The following is a 16,757-nucleotide window of genomic DNA, read 5'->3' on the forward strand; positions in this document are numbered from 1 at the left end:
GTTCATCATTAATTTTGATTCTTCAGGACATGTTTTTAGAATTATTTTATCTTAATGTTTAATATGAATGCCTACACATATATGCATAGGTCTGTGTATTTGTACATCTTTTTTTCTTTCTTTCTTTTTATTTATTTAGTTTTTTGAGATGGAGTCTCAGTTGCCCGGCTGGAGTGCAGTGGCGCGATCACGGCTCATTGCAACCTCCGCCTTCTGGGTTCAAGCAGTACTTCTGCCCCAGCTTCCCAAGCTGGGGTTACAGGCACAGGCCACCATGCCTTGCCGATACATCTTTCTATGTTTATAAATTTATGTCCCTATAGCTATGTAGTTGCTGATGTCAACAAATGTTAATAAACTCTGGAAGAATCAGTGCAAATAATTAGCAATGTTTATATCTTCAAAGTACATATTTAAAATGTACTTATATATAATTTTAATAATTACTAAAATTTAAATACTAACGATAATAAAGTCATAATAAATACAAGTGATAAAATGTCACAGCCTAGAATGCTGCAGAGTCCTGCAAATACAAACCTGACTTCTCCAGCTGAGGAGAAAGGAAACCTCTCCCGGCACCTGCTCCTGTCCCGCCCTCAGTGGGTTTCGACCGCCCCCTGGTGGCCCCGCGCACCCCTGCAGGGAGGTTTGTGTCTGGGCTCACACTGACCTCCCCTCACTGTGTCTCCGGTACAGTAATACACGGCCGTGTCCTCGGTTTTCAGGCTGTTCATTTGCAGATAGGCGATGCTTTTGGAATCATCTCTTGAGATGGTGAATCTGCCTTTCACAGACGCGGCGTATTCTGTTGTTCCACCATTAGTTTTGTTTTTAGTGAAACCTACCCACTCCAGCCCCTTCCCTGGAGCCCAGCGGATCCACTCCATGTAGTAGTTAACGGAAGGTGAATCCAGAGGCTGCACAGGAGAGTTTCAGGGCCCCCCAGGCTGTACCAAGCCTCCCCCAGACTCCACCAGCTGCACCTCACACTGGACACCTGCAGAGACATCGTGATCAGAAACTGCCACACTATCCACTGTTTCTCTCACTCATGTCCCCTCACACTAAGTATCTCTAGTTCACTATTAATTATCTTTTAAAATAGCAACAAGGAAAAACCGGCTCAGCCCAGACTCCATGGTTGGTGGTCGGTGTTCAGTGCTGATCACCAAGTGGAAACACCTGGGCATCCCAGGGCTGGGGCCCCTCTCCCAGAGCTGCAGAGTCAGGGCTGGGCTGGTTTTCTTCAGCAGAGAGATGGCCCTATTTGCATGTCTCCTACTATATAGCAAGCTCTGGGGTGGGAAGCCTGACAAGAAGGCAGTACCCAGATAAAATGACTGTGCCCTGCAAGAATTTGGTGACAACGATGGTACTCAGAAAATATGCTGTCTTATTATAAAATTATGCTGTGATAAACTTTTTGAATTGATCATCCTATTTTATTTTTACATATTTGTGCAAATTATGTTTTGTCAGAGTCAATTGTTTCTCCATGTACAGATGTGGAAGTCAACCACACATGGAGAAAGGGCTAAGTATGTGTCTAAGAGCTCACGTCTGGATGAGTAAGCCCCAGTACCTGAGCCTGTGCTCCTCATCACTGGCCCCAATTACTCCCTGAGCCAACTCCAGGACAGAGCTGGGCGTGCCTAGTGTGGTTGTGGAACCCACTTTCTGTAGTGAGAACATGTGTGATTTTGCTGCATTCTAGCATTCACCTAAAAATATGGTGAGAACTAGGGTTCAGGCAGATAAGTTCTTAGGTATTTCTGAAATTTAATATACATTTTTTCTATCTTTCTATCACTCCTTCTTTGTCTAAGTTTCCATTTGTTTGCTTGTAATAAATTTTGAGAGTTTTAGTTTACAGATAATAAACTTTCACATATTTAAATTGTACAATTGATAAATATGATGTAACCATCATTGTTATCAAGGTGGACAAGAGAATTCTCAACATTTCCTTTTGTTCTTCTACATTCTTCCTCCTTTTCCCTTTCATTCTTCTACCATTTCTCTGGCAACTCCTGAGCTATACATTGCTGCTGAGTCATTTAGTTTATTAAAATTTATACAAATCAATGCAGTATATATTCTTATTTGTTTGGCTTATTTTACTTAACATATGTAATTCGATATTTTACCTTATAGTTGGGTATAGCAGACATTTATTTATTCTAAATACTGGATAGCATTCTAGCAAACAAATTTACCATAATTTGTTTTTCTATTAAGCAGCTGAACAATATTTGAATTTTTTATTATTCTTGGTCTTACTAAAAATCTGCTATTAAGTTTGGAAACGCACGTAGAAAAGGAATACATTTTCCTTATTTTTTACAATTGCATCAACAATAACATAAACATAGAAGATGTAGCTTTGCAAATTTTCTTTAATACTTTTGATAATTAATGTTTCAAAACACGCAACAAGTCTGAAGTTCAGGGAGAAGCAAGTTCTTATAGAGAGTGACAAGAAGTTTGTCAGCCTAGGTTGTTTGTCAGTCTAGCTTGTCTTTCTTCACTCTCTGCTAGAATAGTCTAGAGACATTAAGCTTAATATGTAACGAATCTGAAAATTAGAACGAGTCCGAAGTGAAGTCAAAGTTACCGTGTGGTTAATAATGTGACAGACAGGAGACAGGGCTGGATACTAAGAGAGTGTTCACATCTGTTTTATCTAGATTAGTAAAACATTTTGTATACCACTTGGGTAATATTCCCATTGAGAGCCTTGATTTAACATTGTTTCTTGATGAATAACACCTAAATAATAAAGGTGGTGGTTATTAACTCATAATTTATATTACTAGTACAAACTTTCATTTAGGATAAATTCCTCTATCTGATGTAAAATCAGCTCAGAAGGCAGAAGTTATTGCACTTACTAGAGCTTGTCAATAAACCGAAGACCATGATTAAATACAGATGTTTTACCGTAGTGCAGAATTTTAAAATGTCCTGCAGGCAGAAGAGGTTTTCAAATCTTCTGGAAGCCCCATCAAAATGGACCACAAGAAAAGACATTATTAAATAAATTATTACATTCTAGAGATCTGACATATAAATTTGAAATGAAATGGAAGCAAAGAGAAAATGCCTAGTATGGAAACTAGACTAATGTTATGGTGCATCATTTCTACAAACTTTCAATCTCAACCTGGTCCGTAATATTATCTAAACATAGAAGGCGTTCCCATTGTTCATATCATCCAGAATCAATCCCATTCACAATATTCTGAATATGTTGAAAAAATGGCATCATTAAATTGAAAAAATATAAAAACTTTAATAAAATATTGAAACTCTCTTGGCCAAGAGTTATCCCACTAGCACTGTGTCACTCTGGTACCTCCCTCAGGCCACATCAGTTACTATCCTATGACTTGGGAGCTGGAAGATTCATACATTTAGAAAGTTTACCCTCATTGCTCACCTTCGTCTTTTTGCATGTGTGTGTTACACAATATTGGACGTAATTTTTGTATTATACTAACTCCAATCACCAAAAGTTTAAGGTTGCCTTTTTATGTCATCTTTTAACAGTATTTTGTGATCTTCAACCATGAAAATACATATATTGGAAAAAAAGTCAGGAAGAATTCTGCTGTTGAAACAAATTAGAATAAATTTTATCAGGCAATATTAACCAAAACACTGCAGAAAAAAATATCAATTCTTGGGTTGATATTTTGCAACTAAAGAATCAGTTCAGACCGAATATCGTGGCTCATGTCTATAATTCTACCACTTTGAGAAGCAAAACCGGGGGAATCACATAAGACTAGTAGTCGAGACCAGCCTGGATAACATAGAGAGACCCCACTTCTATGAAAGAATTAAAAAAATCAGCTTGGTCTCATGGTGCACCCCTCTAGTCCTCACTACTCAGGAGGCTTATAAAGAAGGATTGTGTGAGCCAGAGGTTCAAGGTTACAGTGAGCTATGGTTGTGCCACTGCACTCCAACCTGTGTGACACAGTGAGACCCTATCTCTTATTATAATAATAATAATTAAGAATTTTACACTATTGTAAGGCACCTTAAATAGAAGATATTAAACTGAATATCCTCATGAATCCTCTGGCGCTTCTGATGTTTTGGAGCAGACAACTCACCTAAGACATTCAGAACAAGCGGATGATTTTAGGTAATGAAAAGTCTCCACACAAGACATTGGAACAGGACCCTTGTGTAATCCCCTGCCCCGTGCCTTTCACCTCATTTTCCTCCTTTTCATTATGATTTGCTTATTCTTATAAGCAGTCTTCTTGTTTTGTGTAGACCTGGTTTTTGTCCACCCATATTGGACACTGATCTATTTTTATTCATATTTTTATTCATTTATTATGAATAATTCATTTATTATGATCTATTTTTATTCATTTATTTATAGTTGCCACATAGAATAAGTCATCAGACTTGTTTTGATGTCTGACTGCTGATAACTTAAGGCTCATTCCTCCATCATCTCCTTTCGTTCCGACACGAGGTGGATCTAGTTAGGAATCACAAGAACTCCCTCATTTGATGCCATTTGGAGGCTCAAACCCCACAAACTCATTTCTGTGAGTGAGAACCCTCACTCTGCCTCCACCACCAAACTGGTATAGCAACCCTGAGCCAGTCTCCTTTCTTGCTCAATCAAGCCATTTTGGACATTCCTGAGAGACCAGCTCTACTCTCAGCAGACACCTCAAGAGGTAATTAACCTTTCCATATTCACATGGGGGAGTGTGCGGCACCCACAGATGTGACATCCACACTACATTTTGGTTGTGATCTCTTGGCCTTTTTATGGTGTCAACTAGAACTGATGCTGTGAGCTTGTTGCCACGTCTCCTAACCACAGGACACACCTGTTCCCTGAACCAACCCCAGGACACAGCTGGACATGCCTGGTGGGGTTTGATTAACGCCCATTATGTAATGAATTCATGATATTATTTTGTTGTATTCTAGTGTTTCCCTAAAAATATAGGTAGGCTTAGGGTTTATTCATGTATATATCCAGGAGTCTTTGATTTCTCATATATCTTTAATTAAATCTTTAATTCTGTGTTGAGAAATTTAAAATTTCTTCAGTTTGATGAGTGAAGTCCTTATGCCAACGTTCTGTGATTTTCTTTTTTTATTTCTCATGTATTTTATTCATCTCTGTCTAACTTATTTTCTACCAAATTATATGTGTTTAAATTTGGAATATTTTAATAAGGTGAAATTAGCAAATAATAGCCATCCCATAATGTGCACAATTTGACGAATAGTGACATAACCATTACCTTTCTCAACACAGAAAAAACTCAAGTGCCCTCAAAATTTCCTCCTGTTTTCCTGTAATTTCTTGTTCCTACATCTTTCCTTCTCACACCACACCCAGAGTCAACTACTGGTTTTCTTTATGTAACTTTAGATTGGTATTAATTTTATAGAATTTATAAAAGAGGAATTGTATGTATGTACTTGTATTTATCTGTCTTATTTGACTCATCGTATGTACTTGTGACTTTACCCTTGCTGTTGAACGTATCCAGCGGTACCAGAATGTAACAGTGGGTGATTTTCCAGGGAATGAATTTACCACAATTTGTTTATGATTAAGCTGCTGATTGATATTTGGATTGCTTTCTGTATCTGGGTATTTAAAAAAATGCATTAGGAGATATACCTAATGCTAAATGACGAGTTAATGGGTGCAGCACACCAACATGGCACATGTATACATATATAACAAACCTGCACTTTGTGCACATGTACCCTAAAACTTAAAGTATAATAATAATAAAATTTTTAAAAAAGGTCAAATTAAAAAAAAAAGTTGCTGTTATCTTAGAGAAATACACAGCTGAGAAACACAATGTTCCTATTCTCACAGCAATATGAACATCAGCTAAACTGGAAAAGCTGCACTTTATAAACTGTCTTCAACACATCAGGTAACTGAAGTTGTAGAATTTTGCGTGTGTGTGAGTTTGTGAGTGAGAGAGAAGGAGGGAAGAAGGGAGAAAGAAAAGATAGAGATCCCACATACTTGGCCATAATTTATGAGGTGCTCATATAAATACAGGGACTCAGAGTCTTAGTGGAAAGGTGCACATACGATGGAGAGGACAACTTGATGCACCTACATATGGCTATATATTTATATAAATGCCATTTTCTAATAATACACAGAATCAGGTACATAAGAATAAACACGGTGGTGGGTGTCCAGTGGTGAAATACAATGGTGATGCCAAACCCCATCTCCAGCCCCTTGTCCCCCCATTGCACCTGCCTTGATGTGTCCAGAGTGTTCCCTGGTGTCCTGAGTGCCTCCTGCTGTTTCTGAGCTCCCCCTGCAGGGAGGTTTGTATCTGGGCTCACAATGACTTCCCCTCGCTGTGTCTTTTGTATTAAAATTCATGGTTGTGTACTTGTTGCTCAGGTAGCTCAGCTATAGGAAACACTGTTTTTTGGATGTGGATCTGGAGATGGTGACTGGACTCTTGAGGAGTGGGTTGGAATGTGCACTCCCTCATGACCTGTGCACCTGATTCGCTCCAGTCCCTTCCTTGTGGGGGTGATGGATGCAGTTCCAGCAGGAAGCACTGGTTGTGATGGAGAATGCAGAGATGGCACAGGTGAGAGAGAGGGTCTGTGAGAGCTTCACTAGCCCAAGAGTGCAGGAGAAACACAGTTGTTGGCATGTACGAGTTCTGAACAACATTTTGAAATTCACAAATATGCACATTTTGATCCATAAATAATAACAGGATGGTATTGGCATTAATATATAGAGAGAGCTCAGAAATAAACTAATATATCTACAGCAAACTGATTTTCAGCATGAGAACTAACAATATACAATGGATGAATCAAAGTCTCTCCCTAAGAGGGTGTTAGAAAAACTGAATCTACACATGCAAAAAATTATGAATTTTAGTTTAGATTAAATACCAAAATTTACTCTAAAAGGGGGAAATACTTAAACGTATGGCTTGCAATTGTAAAATTTCCCCCACCCAGAAAATAATATTAAGAATGATTTCCTATATTTCAAATTAAAGGCACAGACAATAAAAGCAGACTTGAACAAGCAGAACTACATCACAGCAAAAAGATGCTGCAAAGCGTGGAAAAAATTTCCAACCCACAGAAAGAGAGAATATAATTATAAGCCGTGCATCTGAAAAAGTGTTAATATCCAAAATGTGCATGCAACTTCTACAACTCATTAGCAAAATCATAATTGGGTGATTGTACAGTGGTCAGTTTTACACCTTAAAACACTTAAGAAATCAATCTCATGTTAAAGATTCTTCCCTCTGGGTAATGGTAAGTTTGATGGTACACTTGGTTAGGGTAGACTTTGTAGTTATTCAATCCAACATTAATATAGGTGATGTTGGCCGGGCACAGTAGCTCACATCTTTAATCCCAGCACTTTGGGAGGCTGAGATCAGGAGTTTGAGACCAGCCAGACCAATATTGTGAAACCCCGTCTCTACTAAAAATACAAAAATTAGCTGGACTTGGTGGCCTGCACCTGTAATCCCAGCAGTTTGGGAGGCTGAGGTGGGTGGATCACCTGAGGTCAGTAGTTTGAGACCAGCCTGACCAATGTGGTGAAACACCATCTCTACTAAAAATACAAAAATTAGCCAGACATGGTGGCCTGCGCCTGTATTTCCAGATACTGGGAGGCAGCTGAGACAGGAGAACTGCTTGAACTCCGGAGACAGAGGTTGCAGTGAGCCAAGATCATGACATTGCACTCCACCCTGGGTAACAGAGCAAGACTCCGTCTCTCTCTCTCCCTCTCTTACTATATATATAGTTATGAATTTACTTAATAGATGATATTAATACTGTTATCAATTGACTCTAAGTTAGGTAGATTGTCATTGATAAAATAGGTGGGCCTGATTCCATCAGAGCAGAACTGGAGAAAATGAAATTCCATGGCGATTCAGCAGCTTCGCCTCTCTCTGGGAGCTCCAGTCTGCACTTATTGATGGCTGATCTTATGGACATTGGAGATTCTTAGACATCTCCAAAAACTGTCATCCTCTACGTCTCACAGAAATGTGGCATGTCCGTCTGCAGCTTGTCAACCTGAATAACAGACAGAAAGAGACCCTAAAGTATAATAATATTTTTTCTAGGATGTGCATTTCAATTAAAATATGTATGAGTACATTCAGGTAGGAAAAGGAAGATAAAAAATTAAGGAGAACATGTGGACACAGGGTGGGAAACATCACAACACCGGGGCCTGTCATGGGGTGGCGGGAAGGGGGAGGGATAGCATTAGGAGAAATACCTAATGTAAATGATGAGTTAATGGGTGCAGCAAACCAACATGGCACATGTATACATATGTAACAAACCTGCACTTTGAGCACATGTACCCTAGAACTTAAAGTATAATTTAAAAAATAATAAAAAAGAGAATTAAGGAAAAATGAGGAGGGTGACAGCAGCTATTTTGAGACAGCGGTGTAAGGTTGAACAGGCAGTTGCGGGGCAGATTTACTTGGAGAAATAAATCATTTAAGATTGTGGTGGCCTCCGTGTAAAAGGCTGTGGCTGTGCAGAGTCTATTTATGACAGTTCATCTTATCAGGAATATGTGTTAGAACCCTCCTTCATGGCCTTCCCCAGCTTCATTCATCAGGAATATGTGTTAGAACCCTCCTTCATGGCCTTCCCCAGCTTCACTCATCAGGAATATGTGTTAGAACCCTCCTTCATGGCCTTCCCCAGCTTCATTCATCAGGAATATGTGTTAGAACCCTCCTTCATGGCCTTCCCCAGCTTCATTCATCAGGAATATGTGTTAGAACCCTCCTTCATGGCCTTCCCCAGCTTCATTCATCAGGGTTTTAACACAAGGGGATCCATTTTGATGCCGATAAATTTCACCAGCTCTTTCTAACACTACTTCTGAAGAAGATGACTCTGACAGTGTGCATAGAACAGGGTTAATTCCACATCCACATCCCATTTTGATCAAATGAGTTTATCCCCTTCACTATTAACAGCCAATTGCATTCCCAGATGTGTCTACACACAACACAGAGGAGGGTCCTGAGAATATGGGGAGAGAAGGAAATCCCATCAGCCTCTCCCACGTGGCTGGAGTAGCCACAGCCTGAGCCCCACCTGAGCTCCAAGAAAATGCCTTGAGCCCTGGAGTGTAGACCACAGAGACCATGTGTTTCTTTTTCAGGAAGAAAGAAAAGCAAATAAAAAAGGGAGAACAAACACTCCAAAGAAAGAACATGTATTGGGAGCAAAAGGAGCACCAGATCAGTGCTGACGCGGATTGGCTTTAGGGTCAGGAGAAGGGTCAGACTTGAACCCTGTGAGCTTCTACAGGACACTGACCATGGCCCAGCCTCTCTATTGGCTGTGATCAGAATCCCTGCCATTCTAGTCCGGGAATCTCTCTGAGGTTTCTGTACTGGGCCTGAATGGAGGAGACTCATCAGGCACCCATGAGCTTCCTCAGGACTGCGATCCTGGTGACAACGGTTGAGAACTTTTCATCTTTGTAAGCATCAGTGTGCATTTGGTGCATGAGAGGTTATGCCCTCACATTAAAATGATCTTTTGAAAATATGTAGAGATGACATTAGGAACCACAGAATTCTAAACTTAGAGAGGTTCCCTGGGGAACCGTCAGAAGAAGACAAAGTCCCACATCCTGACAGGAAACAGCCTCCAGCTGCACCTGCCTCTGGGGCTGACTCTGATCAGTGGCTCCTGAGCGCCCCCTGCAGCTGATTTCCCCCCCGCAGCGTTCCTGCAGGGAGGTTTGTGTCTGGGCGCACAATGACCTCCCCTCACTGTGTCTCTCGCACAGTAATACACGGCCGTGTCCTCAGCTCTCAGGCTGTTCATTTGAAGATACAGCGTGTTCTTGGAATTGTCTCTGGAGATGGTGAATCTGCCCTTCACGGAGGCTGCGTAGTATGTGCTACTGCCATCACTATAAATAACTGAGACCCACTCCAGACCCTTCCCTGGAGCCTGGCGGACCCAGCTCATGTGGTAGCTACTGAAGGTGAATCCAGAGGCTGCACAGGAGAGTCTCAGGGACCCCCCAGGCTGGACCAAGCCTCCTCCAGACTCCACCAGCTGCACCTCACACTGGACACCTGCAAACACAGAGACACTGGTCAGAAACTGCCACACAAATCCACTGTTTCTCTTACTCATGTTCACTCACACTCGATATCTCTAGTTCTCCAAGAATCACCTTTTAAAATAGCAACAAGGAAAACCCAGCTCAGTCCAAACTCCATGGCGAGTCCTCTGTGTTCAGTGCTGATCACCGAATGGAAACACCTCGGAATCCCAGGCCTGGGGCTCCTCTCCCAGAGCTGCAGGGTCAGGGCTGGGCTGGTTTTCATCAGTAGAGGGAGGGCCCTATTTGCATGTCCCCCACTATATACTAAGCTCTGGGGTGGGACATCTGAGGAGAGGCCGGGCTTGGTGCAGATGAAGTGTCCTGGGGGAGATTGGTAGTAATTCCATCATTTAGGAAAATATAATTTTATATTATGTGATTGTGCCTTGATTAACATTTAGCTCTCATAATCTGATTTTATTTTTACATATTTACACAATATATTTAATGCAGCTTTCAGTGTTGTATTTTACAGGAGATAATTTACATAGAGAATACAGCAGTTGTGCAGTGCGTCTAAGTTTACACATCTAAAAAAATGTAATCCTATTATCTGGGCCTGTGCTCTAATCACCAGAGCAGGCAGCTCCCCTGAGACAACTCCAGGGCAGCGTGGACCATGCCTAGTGAAGTCTGCAGGATTCCCCGTCTGTTATGACAACTTTCTGTAATTCACCTAAATATGCAGAGTGAACCATGGTTCATGCGTGTTTTCAGAAGTCAGTCATATTTCTTCTGTCAATATCAGTGTTTTTATTGCTCCATTTTAGCAAAAATATTCATTTATTTCTTTGTTATTGCTTTATTCAAGTATAATAAATAAATGATTAATTCAAATTTATAGGGAAGGATTTGAAAAATGTAGAGCTATGTTTGCAGCCATTCACTCAGCACTTCAATCAAGTTTTGAATAATTAAATTAATCCCTAAATCTTTTTTCTTATTCCTCTGAAACTTAAATCACATCCCCATCATTCCCAACCCCATTTTTTCAGAAAAATTTAAATCTTCTTCATTTTAATTTATGGTAGTGGCTTCTTCTAAAATTTATACAAATGAATCATATAAAATTTACTCTTAATTCCTTAGCTTCTTTCACTCAGCACAATTCTTTGAGAATTTAGCCATGTTTTTTATTATTGAGGCACACCTTGATTTGAAGCTGCATTATATACCGGTACATAAATATGTGTCAAACTATTTAATTGTTCACTGTTAGGAAAATGTTATTTTTTCTCTCAGCTAATGGGTTTTATAGAGAAAAGTAGCTACTTAGCATGGGAACATAAAAAAATGAGTAAACTATGATCTTATTCTGACCTCATTAACAACAAACCTGAAAAATCACAAATATGGGAAAAACCTTCAACATATCTGAGTTGATATCACAGAGGAAAAAAAAACCTTAAATCTGTGGAGAGAGGGGCCTGCAGAGAGAACCATATATTAGTGTACCTGGGACAGATACCAACTGGATGTTATTTAAGCTAAGAACCGGCTGACTTGAAAATATTCAGTGAGTTGCTGGAGGATGCACGTGCTCATAGTGTTAGACTGTGAAGCTCCTGGTGCTTGCAGGCTTTTCCTACAGAATTATTATTAATTATTATGGTTTCACTTTATGCAAATGATCCGACCAACCACAAGACTAAAGTTCATTTTGCAAACAACTCAGTCCTATAATGATTAGTTTCTGACAAAAATCAGAACTGGAGAGAGAAAAATTATGTTTCAAAACATATCATACATTTGTCTTTAAATTACAGTCTCTTCAATTGGTTTTTCAGGTTTGTTGTTAATGAGTTCAGAATAAGATCATAGTTTACTCATTTTTTTTACATTCCCATGCCGAGTAGCTACTTTTCTCTACAGAATCCATTAACTGAGAGAAGAAATCAGTTTTAAGTATTTGCCTCCATTTTAGAGTAACTCTGCTTATCGCTGTGAACCAACCAATGATCTCTGGCTGCAGCTCAGAAGAAACAAAGGCATGGGTTATATAAAAATCTGGATGAATATTTTAATTCTGAGCAATTATCCTGCAAATCATGCCAGGTGACTGGAATAAATAGGGTCCCCCTAACCCGGAGGTTTCTTTGTTTCAGAAAAGAAGTCCAAGGGAGCTAACGAAAGCCAAGCCCCATGCAACCAAATCTTAGCAGGCATAACTACAGCCGCCAGTTATCTGGGCGTGTCAGCAGCCTCGGATTTTTTTTTCAAACTGTCCTTACCACCTTGTTTGGTTTTGATACATGTCTTCTAATAACCCGCTTTGTCTCTTCTCACCTTCAGGCATCAACTCCAAATGGTCATCCAAGTGAAGCCTGGGATAATGGCTCCCTTTTACTGGGTCCCTTAGACAGGCCTCCAAGGGAGATCTTCCCGAAACAGCATCCCCTGTCAGCTGGGAGCAGTTAAGGTTGGCCTTTGTCTGTATTCTAACGGCAGTTAGATGCACTTATTCAAAGAGGAAAATGATAGAGGGAGGAGGCAGATAACTCTCCTAGGAAGACAGAGGAGAGTCCCCATAGAATGTCCAACCCACCAAGGTCATTGTGCACAGGGGGCTTGCCTAGACATGCCTGCAGTGAAAATTGTTAAAGTTGTCTTTATCATTCTGTGATAAAATAGCCACACATAATAGTCCAGCTGCATGAAGATAAAAAAATAACTAGTTTGAAATTAGAACAAGTCCCAAGTAAATCAAAGTTAGCATGTGGTTCATAATGTGATAGACAGGAGACATGGCTGAATACTAAGAATGTGTTCACATCTATTTTATGTCAAGATCAGGAAAATATTTTGTATATTCTTTAGGTAAGAGTCCCATTGAGAACATCGATTTAAGATTATATATTAATGGATAATACCTCAATAATTAAAATAGGGGTTATTTACCAACAATTTGTATTATTAGCACAAACTTTCATTTAGGATATATTCTCCTATGTGTTGTGAAATTAACTCAAAAGGCAGAAAACAGTGCACTTATTAGAGCTTTTAAATAAATTAAAAATTAGAATTAAGTATATATGTTCCTAGATGGTGTACAACTTTGGAATATTTTTGCAAACAAAAAGGGTTCTTATGTCTTCTGGAAATCTTATCAAAGTGGACAACAAGAGAAGAAACTCTCAAATGAATTTCTACCAACTAGAGAACTGATTAATAGAATTTTAAAGTAAATGCTAACACACAAACAAAAAACTAACAGGGAAGCTAAAAAAATTAGTGACTTAATACACCAAACACTCTAGCTCAATCTAGTTTATAATATAATCTAACCATGGAGGGCATTGTCATTGTTCATATCAGAGATTTTTGGGAAGGCAGGGTCAAAGAATCGCTGGAACTGGATGCTCGGGTTTAATCTACCTGTCACTCTTTCATTTTTCTTTAATATGAACCCTGTTTTGGTATTTAATGGAACCAACCTTCATCAACAAATAAGTCCAAGAAGTACATTAAGAGGAGCCTGGCCCAGAGGAAAGTCGTAGCTGTCTGTAATCCGTGCACTTAGACCTAGACTCCTCTGTTCTTAACAATAAGGCAAAGTGTTCACGTAGAAGGAAAGAAAACGCAGGCTACACATTATCAGGGCTGGAGTTCATACTTTCCTGGATGCTGAGCTCAGGTTTTCACTTTGTCCCCCAACATCCCAGAGACAGGCACCTCAATGTGCCCCTGCACACTCCCTGTGCAGTGTGGTAAGTGGGTGAAGGTTCACTGTGTCTGGAAAGCATCTGGAGCCTCCTGCTGACAATGTTGTTACCTGCTCTTGATTCTCCTGCTTCCGTCTCATCTCCTGCAGGGGCAAGTATTTCCAGAGGAACCTCATGACTCCCTGGGACAGGTCTCCTGGAAAAGTCCCTGTAGAACAATCAACCACTGCTGAGATCTTCTCTGAGGACATACTCAGGTACTCGGCACAACTTTGGCTTCAAACACTGGGCAATGTGTCACAAGGACAAGAAATTGAAGACTTACATGTCTAGTGAAGAGAGATGCAGAGATCCTAAAGAAATTGCAACAGCCAAATGTCATCCTCATAATCATTATTATATAGTTATATAATATATATTATGTTATTATATAATTATAAGTATTAATTTTTAAAGTAGTGTATAGTAGTGAGTAACTAGTGGGAGGAGGTTTGTGTGCAGATTGTCACCTTCCAGAGTGCACTCGTCATGGGGTTGACACTGACAAGCACGCATATGGACTTGCTCAGCTGGAGAGTGACAGGCATTTTTATAACCTGTGACCCCAGTAAGGCTCTCCCACTGCAAGAACGATCAGGCGCAGGCCTCTGGCTAAAGTGCAGCCAGCAAGTGGGACCAGTGCCCAACCACGAGAGGGCTTCCTTCAGGTGCCAAACGATGTCAAAGGAAGTGATTCTTCCTGCCTGGATCCCCTGCATGTATTCTAATTTCCTGCAGAAAGGGCCTCCTCCAGAAATACCCGCAAGAGCTTACACTGTGTTTAATCCGACTCCAACTCCAGGGCATCATACGTGAAATCCCTCATGTCCAAAGTCTCCACTTCTCAATAAAGGTTGTGCACTATGGAATTCACCAGAAGCTTCTGGCCTTTTAGTGAAATGGACCTGCCTCCCACGCTTGGAGAACTTACCCTCTGGGAAGGGGCATAGAAAACCAGGAGTCAGATGAGCTCTAGGTCAATGTGCATTTTATGGATTCCTGAAGAAAGAGAGCAAAAAGGAATGGCCCCACCCACTTTCCGTCTAACTGGCATCATTCCCAGTAACCCACTTGAAGAACCTGTGGCGCTTCAAAATAATTTATGTTTGTTATACCGGGGGACCACCAGGAAAGGAAAGAACTAGTGCGTCCATGTAGGTTCATCCCACATAACGCAGTGAGGACTCTGTTTCAGGGAGCTGATCATGGGGAGGGCTGTGTATGTGTTGGGCAGGGGTACATGGGAGCTCTCTGTTTCTACTTTTTACATCTGCTGTAACCCTAAAACTGCTTTATAATAAATTTAATATAAAAAGATAGGCAATTTCTCAGAAATTACATTTAGTCTTAGTATTTGATCAAGCAATCTTGCCCTAAATGATTTACCCATTCAATTTTAAAACGTGTGCCCCCACAAATCCTCCATGGGAATGTTTGTTTCAGCTTGATTGATTGCTGCTTTTCCCACTCTGTTAATTTTGCTTATAGGGTGAGATTTGAAAAGAATATTTCCTATATAATTAGAATGCATATATCTTTCTATTTCTTCTTTTCCTCAATTATATAACCTATTTTCTAAACAACATTAAACCCCATAAATCCTGTCATATCCTGAAAACTGGGACAGCTGCTTCCTCCCTCAGGGTTACGGACACTCTCAGGATATGAGTTTTCACACTGTGTCTCTCCCACAGTAATGCACGGCCGTGTCTTCAGATCTCAGGCTGCTCAGCTCCATGTAGGCTGTGCTCGTGGATGTGTCCCTGGTCATGGTGACTCTGCCCTGGAACTTCTCTGCGTAGCTTGTGCTGCCATCACTAGGGCACATCCTTCCCATCCACTCAAGCCCTTGTGCATGGGCCTGGCGCACCTAGTGCATACAGTAACTGGTGAAGGTGTATCCACAAGTCTTGCAGGAGGCTTTCACTGATGCCCCAGCCTTCTTCATCTCATCCCCAGACTGCGCCAGCTGCATCTGGGACTGGGCACCTGTGGAGAGGACACGGGAGTGGATAAAACCCCCTTTGACTGGACCCAGTCACCTTAGTCCTGGGGACTGAGAATTATCCTACCTGCAGCTACGACCACCAAAATTAGGATCCTCCAAGTCCACTCCATGGTGAGGAGCTGTGCTCTCAGGGGCTTCTCTAGAGGAGGGATGTGGTTATTGGGTGATGCTCTCAGGGCACAGAGTTATCTGTAGTGTTCACCTCAGGTGATTTGCATATTCATGAGGACTACTACTTCATAGCGTTACACCTGATCCAGCACGAGAAAGAGAAAATAGATCTCACGTGGACCACACAACTGTGGGACGCTGAGGTACAAATCTCCATTCTTATTTAATGTCGTGTTTCCCTTTATATGCCCGGAAATTTGTGAAGGGAGAATTTCTCCGCTAAGAAGCTGACTCACACCGGACATGGTTCTCAGCGTGAGCCCCAGTTCCCATGGCACATGGACAGCCTCCGCCCTTTCTAGGATTTGCTCTCTGCAGTCTTACTCTCGGGACCAGTGTGTCTCTGAAATGTGTACCTTTTTATTTAATGAAACCATTCTTGTTCTTTATCTTTTTACTAGTAAAATATCTCAAAGCAGTAATAATTTTGCCTTTTAAATGTGGTTCTCACTGAATTGTTGATTTATTTATTTCTAAATACATTAGGGTATTTAAATATACATAAATAGTCCTCATAAAATTCTTATTTAGCATGTTATAATTTTTTGGTTTTCAGTAAAGTAACACTCAGTCCTTGTGAGAGACTCCCTCTGCAGCCTCCTGTGCACCAGCTCTGGGGCTGGAGCCTGTTCTGGGTGGGTCCTGGGCACCCCCTGCAGCACTGCCTCTGCCCTGCATGGAGGTTTCCATCTGG

At 40.7% G+C, this 16,757-nt stretch overlaps 3 pseudogenes; all 3 read right to left on the reverse strand.

Moving 5' to 3' along the window:
- Window positions 1–599: 599 nt before the first annotated feature.
- On the reverse strand, window positions 600–1,142 carry LOC134757153 (immunoglobulin heavy variable 3-49-like; annotated as a pseudogene).
- An 8,604-nt stretch (window positions 1,143–9,746) lies between these two features.
- LOC134757154 (immunoglobulin heavy variable 3-23-like) lies at window positions 9,747–10,360 on the reverse strand (annotated as a pseudogene).
- Window positions 10,361–15,556: 5,196 nt separating this feature from the next.
- LOC101130954 (putative V-set and immunoglobulin domain-containing-like protein IGHV1OR21-1) lies at window positions 15,557–16,002 on the reverse strand (annotated as a pseudogene).
- Window positions 16,003–16,757: the final 755 nt, after the last annotated feature.

Source organism: Gorilla gorilla, chromosome 15 (genome assembly GCF_029281585.2).
Source record: "Gorilla gorilla gorilla isolate KB3781 chromosome 15, NHGRI_mGorGor1-v2.1_pri, whole genome shotgun sequence".
Classification (NCBI taxonomy): domain Eukaryota; kingdom Metazoa; phylum Chordata; class Mammalia; order Primates; family Hominidae; genus Gorilla; species Gorilla gorilla.